Source organism: Meriones unguiculatus, chromosome 19 (genome assembly GCF_030254825.1).
Source record: "Meriones unguiculatus strain TT.TT164.6M chromosome 19, Bangor_MerUng_6.1, whole genome shotgun sequence".
Taxonomy (NCBI): domain Eukaryota; kingdom Metazoa; phylum Chordata; class Mammalia; order Rodentia; family Muridae; genus Meriones; species Meriones unguiculatus.
Window position 1 is genome coordinate 7,021,665 of NC_083366.1, and position 14,823 is coordinate 7,036,487.

Here is a 14,823-nt window from a genome sequence, read left to right on the forward strand (position 1 = left end):
GGGAAACACTTAGACAAACCATAGCAAAGCATGTCTCCTCCCACTCAGTTATCTCTCTGCTCCTGTTCATGGCTTTCCAGAAAACGTTCGTGTGCTATAGACTTTCCCGTTTATAACTTTCCATTCGATCCTGGTTTGGCTCCACACTAACACTGCCTCGCTCCAGAGGATTTTCCCCGTCTTTGTCTTTTCTGGTAGTGCTGTGCACACAGCACTTTTAGCAGCATCAGGAAGGTTGAGAACGGCTGGTCTCCCCGATCTCTGCTCCTTCCCCTCTGTGCTCAGCTGTCAGATCTGAGTTCCTCAGATTGGTCATGCCACTCCCACAGCCCATTTTCAGAGTACTACCATCCTTTCCCTGGGCTTATTTACAAGCCTTTCAATATGTCTGGAGTCCTGTGACTTTGCCCTTGCATCAGCTGCTCTTTTCCAGGATAGTCAAAGTCACTCTGTAAGTTGCAAGTCTGATTGGACTGTCTTTCTCTTTGCTGGCTCCCTCTCACCCCACCACTGGCTGGGATGCCTCGTGACTGGCATTCGAGACCCTCTGTGTTATTAGGTTTTCTTGGCTCCAAGGAGTAGCAAACGGCTCGTCATTTTCAAGTGCACAGTGACATTTTCTGCCCTTGCTGTCTTGATTGGCCCCCAAACCACGTACTCATGTTTCATATCTATTGCCATGATTTCTTCCAGAAAGTCTATTAGCTCCTCCAGGCACCGCAAAACAATTCTCATTTTACACCATAGATCCACCTTACATGTGTGCTAGTTTCCGTATTTTCCTGTGACATTAGAAGCTGTGAGTGTATGTATGCATGTGTGTTCGTGTGTGTGTGTGTGTGTGTGTGTGTGTGTACAAGCATGCACATTTTCTCTCCCTTAGGACATTTCTAAATGGGCATTTGGTGAATATTTATTCTGAGACAGAGTTACGAGTGGTTAACTGAGTCATTAACCCCACCCTAATCTTAGGAGGTCTGAGTTACATGATAGGCATAAGGTCATCTTTCTAGTAAATGGCAAAGACAGATTGAACTGAGAGTGGTTTGACTTTTCTAGGAATGTTCTGAGCTGATACTTCAGCCACATATGTCTTAAAAACACAGTATTACAAGTCATAAAGAGATGTTTTGTGAAATTATTTAAATTATTGTTTTGATCTTTTTATAGACTTTTCTTGATTCAGTATGTCTTTTGTTCATTTTGGGAGGTCATGTTTATTATAAAAACATTGAGTTAGTGAGCTTTGACAAGGGTTTACAGTTGTGGGAGCAACTGCCACTATGAACACAGAAGATTTCTGTCCCTCAAGTGTCCTACATGCTCTTTCAAAGTCGAACCTTTCTCTGCAGCTTACTTTCCTGGAGCCACTGCTTTGTTTTCTCTCTCTGTAATTTTGCTCTTTCTGGAATGTCTTGTAACTGAGACCATCCAGCACTCTGCCTTTTCTGTCGGGGCCCCTTTCATCTACCATGCTGTTGTTGAGAGATGCCCCTGGTGTCTTGTCGTTGCTGACTAGCACTATAGAACTGCACAGTGGGATGTTGGTCCAATCCCTTTCTATTTTGGGGATGATATAAATTTATCCTCTCTGGGCATTTGTACACAAGCTCTGGGAGAAAATGATTCTTCCTCCTCGGGAAAAGATCAGGAGTAGAATTTCACTTCTGGGTCTTAAGGCAAGGCTGTGTTTAGTGTCATGAGAAACTGCTAACTTGCTTTCCCAACACCTCCAATGATCTGCAAATAGGTGAGAATGCTACTGCTCTTCAGGACTTGGTATCGCCAGTTCCCCCAACTGTAGCCATTCCTGAGGGCCAAAGTGGTGTCTCTTCTGGGTCTTGGTTAATCTTATTTCTTCGTTTTGTGAGGAGAGGGAATATGTGCCATGGTGTGCCTGTGGAGGTCAAAGGACAGCATGTGGGACGCAGTTCTCTCCTCTACCAGGCGGGTCTGAGAACTGAACTCAGGTGTCCAGCTTGTGCAGGAAGCTCCTTCACCTGCTGAGCCATCTTGCTGGCCCTATACTACTGGCTTTTGGTGTCCATTTCTCTCTTATGGAGTGATGATCTCTTATGTTCTTGTAGGGTTCGTCTACCTTCTTCAGTGAAGTATCTGTTTGGGTATGTTTTCCTACTTTTAAGTGAGTTTTCTTACTAAGTTGTAAGAATTCTTTTGTATGCCAGTAATTTATTAAAAAATGTAATTTATAAATATTTCCCTCCAATATATGGTCTATCCTTTTATTTCCTTTTTAAATTTAAATTTTTTATTATTTTAATTAATTAATTTTACAGCCTGGTCGTAGCCCCTCCCACTTCATTCCCCTCCCTCAGATAAGGGAAACCCCACCCCAGCTCATTAAGTCACACAAGGACTGAGCTACCCCTCTGCCTCTGTGGCCTGGCAAGTCAGCCCTGCCAGAGAGGAGCAATCAGACTGCAGGCAACAGAGTCTATGTCAGAAACAACCCCCACTTCCCTTACTAGGGAACCCACAGGAAGCCTGAGCTGCCCATCTGCTACATCTTTGTAGGGGGCCTAGGTCAGTCTATGCATGGTCTTTGGTTGGTGCTTCAAACTCCTCTTGGATTTGTTAGCTTTGGTTAGTTGGCTTTGTTGGTCTTCTTGTGGAGCTCCTGGCACCTCCAGGTCCTTCTATCCTCCTCCCACTTCTCCTCAAGACTCCCTATGCTTTGCCCAGTGTTTGGCTGTGAGTCTCAGAATGTTCTGATCCAGTGCTGAGTGGAGCTTTCTGTGCTAGGCTTCTGCCTTGTTCCCTCTTTTCAGCCACTTCCACTGTCTATTCTATTTCCCTTCTGAGTGAGATTTAAGCATCCTCTCTTGGGTCCTCCTTGTTACTTATCTTCTTTGGGTCTATGAATTGTAGTATGTCTATCTTGTACTATATGGCTAAAATCTGCTCATAAATGAGAAAATAAAAAATTAAAATTTTTATCTGAGCCATTCTGATATAAAAATTTTATTTTTTTTAATGTGCATGGGCCTTTTGCTGTGTGCCTACGCAGCATGTGTGTGCAGTGCCTGAAGAGGCCAGAAGATGGCATCAGATCCTCTGGAGCTGGAATTACAGCCAGTTAGAGGCTGACATGTAAGTGCTGGGATTCAAACCCGCACCCTCTTGAAGTACTCTTAACCAGGAAATCATCTCTCTAGCTTTCTATCTTTCGTTTCTTAAATGTATTTTTCAAAGTCCAGATGCTTTAACATTAGAGTTATATTCATTCATTTTAGGTTATTTTAGGTCATTTTCCAAAAAAGCCTTCTTTGTTACTAACAACAACAAATATTTTATTTGCATTCTTTGTTTAGAATGATTACTGGCATGTTTGTGCACCACAGTAATTGCAGTGCCTGAGGAGCCCCAGAAGAGGGCACTGGATTCCCTGAAACTGGAATTACAGTGTTTGTGAGTCACCACGCGGATGCTGGGACCGGAACCCAGGTTCTCTTTGAGATAGGAAAGTGCTCCTAACTACTAAGGCATCTATCAACCTGCCTTGCTTGTTGTTTTTGCTTTGTTTGGGTTTTGTTGTTGTTTTGGTTTTGGTTTCATTTGCTTCTGTTTATAAGGCTCATGGTTTTGCTCTTACATGTAGGTCATGTGAACATTTGTAGACGTTGTGGGTTATTTAAGCACCACAGTTAGCATATGAATGTCCAAATGCATGAGGATCACTTAAAGAACATTTTCTGCCTTGGTTTTTCAATTACTCTGGCATGTTTCTCAAAATAAATCCATCCTTTGTAAGCAGGTCTGTTTCTGGGCTTTGTTGTGTTTTTGATCAATATTTCTATCCAGTCAGTAATAACTACAGTGTCTTCATTATTTTAGCTTTCCAGTAAGTCATATAAGCCTTTTCAAGTGGCTTTGGCCACCCCACATCTTTTTACATTTCCTACACATTTTGGAAAAAGCTTGTCAATATCTATAAGAAACCTGCTGGGATATTGATTAGGATTGCGTGAGTCCATAGATAAATTCACAAAGACCTGGTAGCTTAATGATACTGAATTCTCTGATTCTCAAACACAGTATCTGTCTTCATTTGAGCATGAAGATTTCTTTCTTTATCTACAGGTCTTATTCTTGTATTGCCCCCATCTAAGCATTTGGTGGAATTTTTTTTTTTTTATGCCATTACAAAGAACAGTTTTCAATATGGAAATTTTCTAGTAGAAAAATAAGTCGGAATCCTCTATGTTGATCTTATAGGATGTAACCCTGTTAAAGCCTCTCCTTAGTTCTGGTAAGTTGTGTGAATTTATTAGAATATTTTTACCTGAAAATAGTCTTACATCTTCTGCTCCAACATGGGTTTATTTGTTTATTGAGATCCTTTGTTCTTTCCTGTTCCATTTCTCTTTCTGAATTTGTTAGCTACACTTCTAACAAGTACCCCTATGAAATACACCTCACACAGGAACTGCCAGGGAATACACCTCAGACAGGAAATAGTAGAGTACACCTCAAGGGGACCATGTTCTTCAGAACATGTTGTCCTTGCATCTCCAAAGATAACAAATGTTTTCTAGCTGGTTTTTTTGTTTGTTTGTTTGTTTTATGAATGTCAGTGTAAACACATGAGCTCCTAATGTGTGACAGAGTTAAATCTACTGCAGTCACTACTCTTTTTATGTTAATTGTTCTGCTTGGCCAGTGGGAGCTGAGCACTATGTCCTCTGGATAGAATTCATGTCATGCCTTATAGCTTGCATTCTTTCTATACCTTTTCTGTCCCCACACTTGAATCCAAAGAGTCTAAACTTGATGATGGGAGAAGACTGTCAGAGCACAGTCAAAAGAGTGATGCACACTGAACAAGGCCTTGGTGAACTTTGAGAGAGGTTCCAGGAAAAAGACAGGGTCTTCTCCGGTAAGTGCATTTTGTTTCCTGGGTTGTTCTTGGATGTGATTTCATGCCTCCCATGTTAAACATGTACATTTAGTTTATAAGACATGCTTATTCTTGTTGGATGTCAAACAGAAGCCAACCTGGTGAAGGAACACGCTGAGTGCTGTCCTCAGTGTACCGTGAGGCCGTCTGCCTTGCCTTTGTGTTCTCCCAGATATAATCTATAGAGTGCATAAAACTGGTCTGTCCTGAGGCAATCCTGGGAAAAGGCTGCCTGTTAACATTTACTATGTGCGTATTGGCGGTTATTTACATGTCTTTCTAAATGCAAACAACTTTTCTTGAATCACTGCTCTCTTTGTTTCATTTGTCATAAAACTACATGGAAACTGAAGTATAGTTGTCTGCAGCCTTTGATTGTAGTCTGCCCCATTCTTTAAGTTCAAGTCCCAAATCTTGCAGACAGAGGTGTTGGTAAAAGTCAACAGAGGACAATTAGAAAGCATAATCTAGACTTGAGGCTGCCCATGGCTGCTGAGCATGCTGTGCTCTTGAACACTATAAACCAGAAACCCAGAAGCACAGGAGTTAGATCCAAGAGGCAAGATGGCATTGGTGTGGCACTCGGGAAAAACCTCCTGCTTTCTGACCAGTGGCTTCTACTGGAGATTTAAAACTCTAAACCTGTTGTTTTCTGTCCCAGAACTGCCAGCTGCAATTAGAGGTAATCTATCCTATCCTCCACCCTGTGGTTTTCTGCCCTTTTTATTCCTCGTACTGTGCTCAGGCAGTAGCCGCTGTGTCTGTCACACTTGTCTCCAGCAAGTATTTCTTTCCCGCAGACTGGAAAAGAGTCGGCCTTTAAAGCAGCAGTTTGCAACTTGTAGGTCACATGTCCCCTTTGGGGGTTGCATAATAAGATATCCTACATATCAGATATTTGCATTATGATCCATAAAGTAGCAAAATTACAGTTATGGAGGAGCAGCAAAATAATTTTATGGTTGGGGTCATCACCACATGAGGAACTGTACTAAAAGGCTGCAGCATTAGGAAGGTTGAGAACCACTGCTTTAAAGAAAAAAGATCCTCACCAAATCTAACCAGGCTATACAGACCCCAAATTTACACCTTTGGACTTCCAAGGTCAAAAACTGAGCAAGGAATTGCTTGAAATTCCAGCTTGGAGCACAAAGCCATGCTAGAGGGAACACAGAGAGGTGCAGTGCTCACTGAGAAGCCACAGGAGCCGGCTCTCAGCTCCTAGGAGCCTCGAGGGGCCGCTCTGAAAACAACACAGAAATGGCTAAGCAAGAAGCTGGAGGAACCAGGGGGCGGTTCCTGTTACACAGTGATGTGAACCATCTCTTGGTTCATTCTTCTCCCATCAGTCTAGGCAGTAATTTCTTCCTGTCACAGAGAGATTATGAGTCTAGAACCGTGTGTCTAGCACATGAGGCCATGTCTACTCCATATAACACATGGGAAAATAATGTGAAAAATAAGGACTCTAATTTCTTTGAGCAAGCTCAAAATATACAAGATTGTATTTCTGAAATCAGTTAAACTAGTACTAAATTAAGTTCAGTTTTATAGCTAAAAACCAGTTATATGAAAAGTTGTTGGAACACCCGATTTAACAAAATCGGGTGCAAAATTAGCCATATTGAGACTTAAAGGAAAAGGCATAGAAAAGATAGAACTTATGAATAAGACTATTAGCAGATACATTTATAGCAGGTAAGTCGACAGAACAGATTTATCTAGAACAATAGTTCTCAACCTGTGGGTTGTGACACTTTCCACAAGGATTGCATATCAGATATTTACATTATGATTCATAACAGTAACAAAAATATAGTTATGAAGTTGCAATGAAAATAACTTTATGTTTGGGGTCATCACAGCATGAAGAACTGTATTAAAGGGTTGCAGCATTAGCAAGGTTGAGCACCGCTGCTCTGCAAGATAGGTGTTGCTGAAGAGATGCTCAGTCCACAAAGCACTTGCTGGAGAAGCCTGATCCCCAGGACCATGTAAAAAGCAGGTCCCTGCACCTGGGAGGGTGAGCCAGGAAGGTGCTTGGGGCTCGCTTAACAGCTGACATACCTGAGAAGTGAGACCCAGGTCCCCCTACGAGACTGTCTCAAAGAAAGGGAGCAAACTCTTGAGGAATGACACCAGAGGTTCACCTCTGGCCTCCACACGCATGCATGTGTGCCCACTACATACACCTGTGCCTGCACACACGTGACCACTCACATACACCTCTGGCCTTCACACATGTGTGCACAGTAAATACACATGTACCTGAACACACATGACCATTCACCAACCTCCAATGCTCCTATCAAGATACTTAAATAAAAAAAAATAGAGGGGGTGGAATTTGTCATTATTATTGTTATTATTTTACAAAGGGTTACCAAAACAAAGTCATTGAGATACAATATGTAAAGTGGGATATGAACAAACAAACAATGAAGGTAGATTTAGCCTGGTGGTGCTTTATTTGTAAATTAAAGCCCATATGCCAAAAATTATTCCAAAGCTCTACTAGCAAAAGAAATCATTGTTTAGGAACATACAAATAAGAATATGAAACATTTTTATGGATCTATACTTTACATTAAATACTCTCAAAATGGTGCCTCTGCTCACTGTAGACATATTCAGAGAGTTAAGATCATAAAAACAGAATCTTGTAGTTTATATCAAGAAAATGACCACTGCACAGTTTCTGAGTGAAAGGGGAGAATTTGGGTAGGCTGGGGGTGGTGAGACAAAAGGATCATAATTTCCTAAGGCCTGGCTCGGCTACACAGTGAGTTCAAAGCCAGCCTAGATAACTTAGTGAGATCCCTTTCTCAAAATAAATGTGTGTAAAATGAGGACTGGGAATACTTCTTCCTCGGTGATAGAGTGACAACCCAGCATCTATGCGGTCTTAGGGTCAATCCTCCATCGTGGGGGAGGGAGGAGATGTCAGCTCTAAAATGTTAAGTAATGTTTGGGTATACTCCATAGTTGAAAGGATGGCAGGAGATATAAGAAAGGGAGCTATCAACATTAATAGACTCAAAGAAGATAATTACGGGTTTTAGCTCGTGTTGCTCGGAATTGGAAAAGACAGTAGAATTGTAGCTATGTGGGAAGAAGACTTTTGTTAACATTTCTTCAATGCTTAATATGAAAATATTTTGAAAGACTCAGAGTCCATCTGTTACCACAAAACATTTCAATGCTGCATCAGTAAAGCAAGGAAAATATTAATTTTGTTTAGAAAATGATTAACTCCCTGAGACACAATTTTAAGAGGATTAGAGATCAAGTCATCTCAAGGGACAAGACCGCAGTTTTAATTTAGTGAGTTCTACTGGCTGCCTCTATTTCTGATCTAAGTGGATATCAAGAACACAAAAGGTTTTGAGCAAGATTTACTCGTAGAAATTCTAAATTGTAGCCACACAGTGTGTGTGAGAGTGACTGTGTGTGAATGTGGGTGTGGTGTGGGTGAGAGTGTACGTTTTCCTCTCCTTCTGTCTAACTTTTTCCTTTCTGATTTGTGCTTTCTGCTGATGGTGTCGTTGCATTTGTTTCTTGCGGTTACTTTGGGCCCCACATAAAATACCTGATACTCACTATTTGAAGCTAACAGCAATTTTGGTTGTATCACAGATGACACTTGTAATCCCTTTCCTCTTGTATTTGTGTTCTTGTTGAACTAACTTGCAGAATTTCATAATTTGCTTCCATGACCATTTCATTGTAGCTGTAGGTTCTTTTAATAGTCCCAGTATTGACCTTGGTACTAGAGATTAAGTCCATTTCCCCTCGAATGCTAAGGTGTCTAAGAATGTGGGATTTGAGAATCTTACCAGTGAGTTCTGGAGTTTTCACACCTCCATATTAATAACCAACACCCTCTTCCTTCAGCTCAGAGACAACTTCTGTTGTGTTTTTGGTAAGGTTAGTCTAACAGTGATGAACTCTCTCCGCTCCTGATTGCCTGAGAAAGTACTTACATTTTCCTTCATTTTTCAGGAATAGAATTATTGAAGAAAATATTCTTCACTAAGCTTTCTTCTCTTGGGGCTTTGAACATATTATCCCACTCCCTTTGGCCTCCAGGGTTTCTGCCGTAAAAAGAAATCCTCATACAGTAAATGTTAATTTTGCATTTTCCTTATTATAAATATGTAATATGAAAAACATTTAATCATTGTTTTATACCAAGGCACCTGTTGACTCCACTGAAGCCCTTTCAGGTCACTAAATGTGACTACAAAAACCCAAATCTGTAAAAAAAAAAAAAAAGAAAAGAAAAGAAAAGAAAAAAGAATCAGTTCTTGAACATTCATACTCCAAGACTGTGAAAAATAAATGTTCTATTCTATTTGTTAGAGCAACTTGAATTCAGACACTCTTCAGTAAAGAAAGAAATGACTTGCTTCATTCTATTGGTATACCCACATATGATTTAAGTAAGGAAGCACACTTGTATTTTAGGTAGTTTAATCAGAACACACTCCTTTTTAATGTGTTGAATTAAAGTCCATTTACATTATACTAGTCATATAGCTAATTGCTGTACATCAGTTGAAATTGGTCAAAGATCAACAATAAAAATCAAAGACTTGTGTTTTCTGAACCATCAAGTTCAGGGTAAGGAAAGCCATGGGCTCCAGCGCCCTTCACTCTTTCCAGAGCTTAAACACACAGTTTGCCAACACGTTCTGTGAGAAGCTCCTCCATCCGGCAACAGGAGTTTTGCCACAGGCATTTTCTGCTACCACATTGTGTTATTTAAATGTTATCTGCTTTTTTGGCAGCCATTCAAGAGAGTTCTTTGCTTGTAAATCCTCTTTATCTCATGCTATGGTTGAAGTGAAATCTTGGCACAATTTCAGTTCATTTGTCTTCTTGTACCAGGGAAGAAAAAAAAATTAAAGGCTCTAGAGACTAACCCTGTGTGCAGGTCCTGAAACAGTGGGAGGCCTTGTTGGCTATTCAAAAGGGTCATGCTACTAAGTAAGCATCCATGGAGTAAAATAAGATCCCATCACAGGAGAGGCAGCCACCCAGGCAAAAGGACTATTTGAAAGCCTGAATGGTAGAATTTCAAAGTAAATAATGCTTATTGTGTACTTGACTCCAGGCCTTTACAATCAGCTTAACTTAGTAGACCAAGTCCACAAGGACCAATCACTTGGTGCTTAGCCTGAATGCTACATTCTTTCGGCTTTGAACTTGGCTTCTGTAATTCGCACTGGGGGCTTACCAGCTTGTTTACTGGGGTACTGAGGTTTAAACGGAAATAGGGTCATCCCACTCAGAGGGAAAAAACTGACAAGCATGTCTGAGCCAACTCATTCCTTGGAAACGACATCTCATTCTGTGGGAGATGACAGAGAATGATTTCTCTGCCCACCTTCTCTCTGCATGGAATGTGGAACCCATGCTGCTGGATAAACAACAGGAAGAGCCTCTTGATGGGAAGCAATTCCTCTAGTTCGTCTCTGCATGTTCAGCCTATCTTTAAACACAAGCTGAATACTGTGCCGGTTTAAGGAAGAAGGCTTTCTATCTTGGTGGTCCAGATCAGAACCACCAGAGTGACCGGGGATGAGCCTGGTGATGGGCTGCATCAGGACAGACAGAGGGCTGACAGTAGGTGGAGGGCTCTCTACGCCCTCCGCTTAGCATGACATTTAGGTGTGATTGTGCACTTGTCCAGACCATGGCCACGAAAACTGCTTGATGGCTCAAACTTCACCGTAGAGCTCTGTTGTGCTGTACCATAATGTCCATTGAAAACCTGAAATTTAAATTCAATAAAACATTTATATTTTAATTTTGTAGACATTCCTATACCTCAGGAGAAATAAAGGGGCCTTTTAAATTTTTTTTTATTTTTTTGTATTTGAAGATTTTATATGTACATAGGAAAATCGCCAGTGTAAGTATTTCTAGCTGGCAAATAAAGAGCCACTGAAGTAAAAGCTTAAGTGACTGAGTGAAGACAGACTCTGCTCGCCCCTGGAGTATTAGCATTGCTGGAAGGAACGGATGTGGAGAATAAGGCTGTGGAGCATATCAAAGCAAAGGCTTTGTGTCACGAAGTTGTATAAAGAACTCAGGGACAAACAAGTGGCTCAGTGTGGAATGGCTCAGGTTCTAGAGGATCAAAACATAGTGCTGAGAACACACAAGTTAATTTTTTTCTGAGTAAGAATTTCTTGCCTCTATTAGTTTCTCCAGTTTATTGGATGTAATTCAAGAAATATGGGTTACTGGCCTCCTCGTCTGTCCCAGAATACTGATATTACTGGAGCTGTAAAAAAAGGAAGTAACTTAAGACCACAGGGAGAAAAGCAATAAAACACCATATCATATCCCCAATCCTTTCTCTTTATCCACAAACATCTTTGTCCATAATATCAGATAACCTGCTGTTTTCTTTGCTAGGAGCCTGAATCTTTCATTTGAAGGTTTTTACTTTGTGTTACTGTTGTCTATATTTTGAACAGGAATGTCTTTGTTTCTCCTTTTATTGTTTTAATGAAGGCTGCAGTCATAGTTCTTTTGTGAGGGCAAGGATTAGATTTACTTATTTAATAAGTTGAGTATGTCATTTAAAAAGAAACAGAATTGTTTTGGTAGATGAAGAAGAACAGATATTAAAGTCATTACTTACTTCTGTTTTAAAATCACAATCTCCTACTTCCGATCTCTATCCTGGTGGCCAGTTCTTTGATCACCTCCCCCTGGGGGTGTGCAGCCATGCCAAGCCATAGAGAAGGATGATGCAGCCAGTCCTGATGAGACTTGATAAGCTAGGGTCAAATGGAAGGGGAAGAGGACCTCTCCTATCAGTGGTCGAGGGGAGGGACATATGGGGAGAAGAGGGAAAGTGGGTGGGACTAGGAGGAGATGAGGGAGGGGATTACAGCTGGGATACAAAGTGAATAAATTGTAACAAATTAATTAATTAATTATAAAATAAAAGTACATTCAATGAATCCTTGCACTTGCTTAGGAGAGATGAGCCCCACGGGGTGCTAATTACTGTCTGGGCAACCCAATTCAGGCAAAAATCTACGTCTCGAGACCACTAATTAGGAAGGGAAGGAGTGCCAGAGAGGAAATTTTTTTTTCTGTAGAAGCAAATATTTACCGAAAAGAGAGAGTGTTGGGGTGTTGTCCAGACTGTCTTGTTACTGTTCTCACCCTGTGAAAAGAAGGAATGCAAATGGAGAGGAGATGGCATACTCACTGCTAAAAATTTGAACACCAATATCTTGGAGACTACAGCTTGGTTTAGAACCAGGGTTTAACTAAACCTCAAGGACCACTGAAAAAAAACAAAACAAAACAAAACCCTAAAGGGCAGAATGGGCATGAAGAGAGCAGCCGCAGAGGCTGTGAAAAACCCAAGCTGAACATAAGCTCATCCTACATGGATGAGATCCTCTTCAAATGTGGGGGAGAGCAGGGTGACTGACCTTGGCCTATTAGAACTGCAGATGGTGTGGTGGTTTGAATGAGCAACGCCTCCCATAGGCTCAGTCACTTCATCACTTGTCTCCTGCTGGCGGCACTGTTTGGGTAGACTTGGATGATACACCCTGGCTGAAGAATGTCACTGTGGCCATTTATTCAGGTTTCAGAAATAGGCCAAGAACTCATGGAATTGTCTATCACAGTAACGATGAGCACTTGGAAGGTGTTGATTGGAGGGGATACACAGAGATGTCTGTGGTGTTGATATTGCTCTGTGTCTAGATCTAGATGGTTGCTAAGATTATATACACATACACTGTCAGCAAAGTTACAAGAAGGAAAAATCAACATATAAAACCCAATAGCTTTTCTATAAATCAATAGGAAACATGTGGAGAAAGAAATTAGTTAAAAAAATCCATTTAGAATAGCTTTAAAAATAATCTTAGGAGCAAACCTAATGAAGGAGGTAAAAGACCACTATAATGAAAACTGTAAAATGCTGAAGAAATAAATTGAAGAAGACACTAGAAGATAAAAAGACCACCCATATATTTGTGGATCAACAGAATTAATATTATAAAAATGATTACCCAAAGCAATTTAAAGATTCATGGCTATCTCCTTCATTTATGAAAGAAGAATGACTGCTTTTGAGGGGAGGGGAACCAGTGGGAGGAGGGAGGAAGGATGCAGAGGTATTTGGGAATGAGAATAAGCAAAGTATAATGGGTGCACATGAAACAGGGTGAACAAAAATGTGATTATTGAAGTATAACAAAAGGAAAATTCCTGTTTACACTATGTGGTATATTACATAACATGAAAATCACTACAAACTAAAGAATAATAACAATAATTTAAAAAGCAAACAACATGTCGGAGATAAAGGCCAAGAATGTCTATGGAAAAGGAACAACGTGTGGTTTCAGTCTCATGAAGCTAAAGTCAACTCAGCTTCAGCCTGACACTTAGCTGTGCCAACGTGACACCGCAGAGTTCAGGGGGACATTGTTCATATCAAACTGTGAGATACTCCCAGATCCTTTCAGTGCACAACACGCACAGTCATACAGCAGTCTTGCATACGAGAAAAACATAATACATTATCATAATATGGTATTATTTTTTGGAATGTCAAAAATCCAAAGTTTGATAATATTCTCTGTTAGCAAGAGTCTAGAGAAAGCAGGCATTTCTAAAGCTGATGGGGTTTAAAATACATAAAACCTTTAAAAAATAAACAGCTATTAGCAAATATCAAATCTTCTTACTTAGACATATAAAATGACCCGTGTTCAAGAATATTTCTTTCAGAAGTATCTGTAATTTCAAGAGAATGAAACCAAAATAAGCATTCATCAAGAATGGGCTGATCAGTAAATAATGTTTTACTCACATATGAGATAGTGTTCTGGTGTTATAAAAATTGACATTTACAACCAATGCCTGGCCCAGCTTGAGAGCGCAGGAGAGAGAGCCCACCGCTGACACTGTTAATGATCTTCCGCTATACCTGCAGACAGGAAGCTAGCATAGTGTCATTAGAGAGGCTTCACCAGCAACTGATGGAAACAGATGCAGAGACCCACAGCCAAACATTACACAGAACTCAAGGAGTTCCATGGAAGAGGGAGAAGGATTGAAGAAGCCAGACAGGTCAAGGACACCTCAAGTAAACATACAGAACCAACTACCCTGGAAACATAGGGTGCCAGAGAGACTGAACCTTCGAACAGAGAATACATGGGATGGTCCTAGGCCCTCAACACAGATGTAACAGTTGTGCAGTCTTCGTGTGGGACTCCTAACAGCAGAAGCGGGGCTGTATCTGACCCTGTTGCCTGCCTTTGGGTCATTTTCTCATGTAACGGAGCTGCCTGGCCTAGCCACAATGGGAAAAGATGTGCCTAGTCCTACTGCGCCTTGGTGTGCCAAGACAGGTGGATATCCATGGAGGCCTTCTTTCTTCTGAGCCTCTTCTGAGGAGAAAGGAAGGACAGGAAGATGGCAGGGAGATGAGGTAGGAGGGAGGAACTGGGAGGAGAGGAGAGAATTCCCTTCTCTCCTCTAGTAGGTTGTAAAATTAATTAATTAATTAAAACAAAGCCAACAAGAAATGACACATACATATCAATTTTGGATAATCTATAATTGATATCAAGTGAAAAGAGCAAGGTAAGCACCCAGTGGAGTACCATGTTGCTGTGGAGATGGATTTTTAGAAAATACACAAGTATGTACCCCAGTTGTCTCCCCTGAGAAGGAGCACTGGATGGATAATGAATGAGGGAAGGAAGGACCTTGTGTCTTCAAGGTCACTTCTGTGACAAAGAATTCTGGTAGTTGCACCAGAAATGTCATTTCCCACAGTTTTGGGAGAGGGAAGCTAAGAGATATCAGCTGTGGAAGTTGTCCTTTCAGTCAATGGAAGACCTCAGACA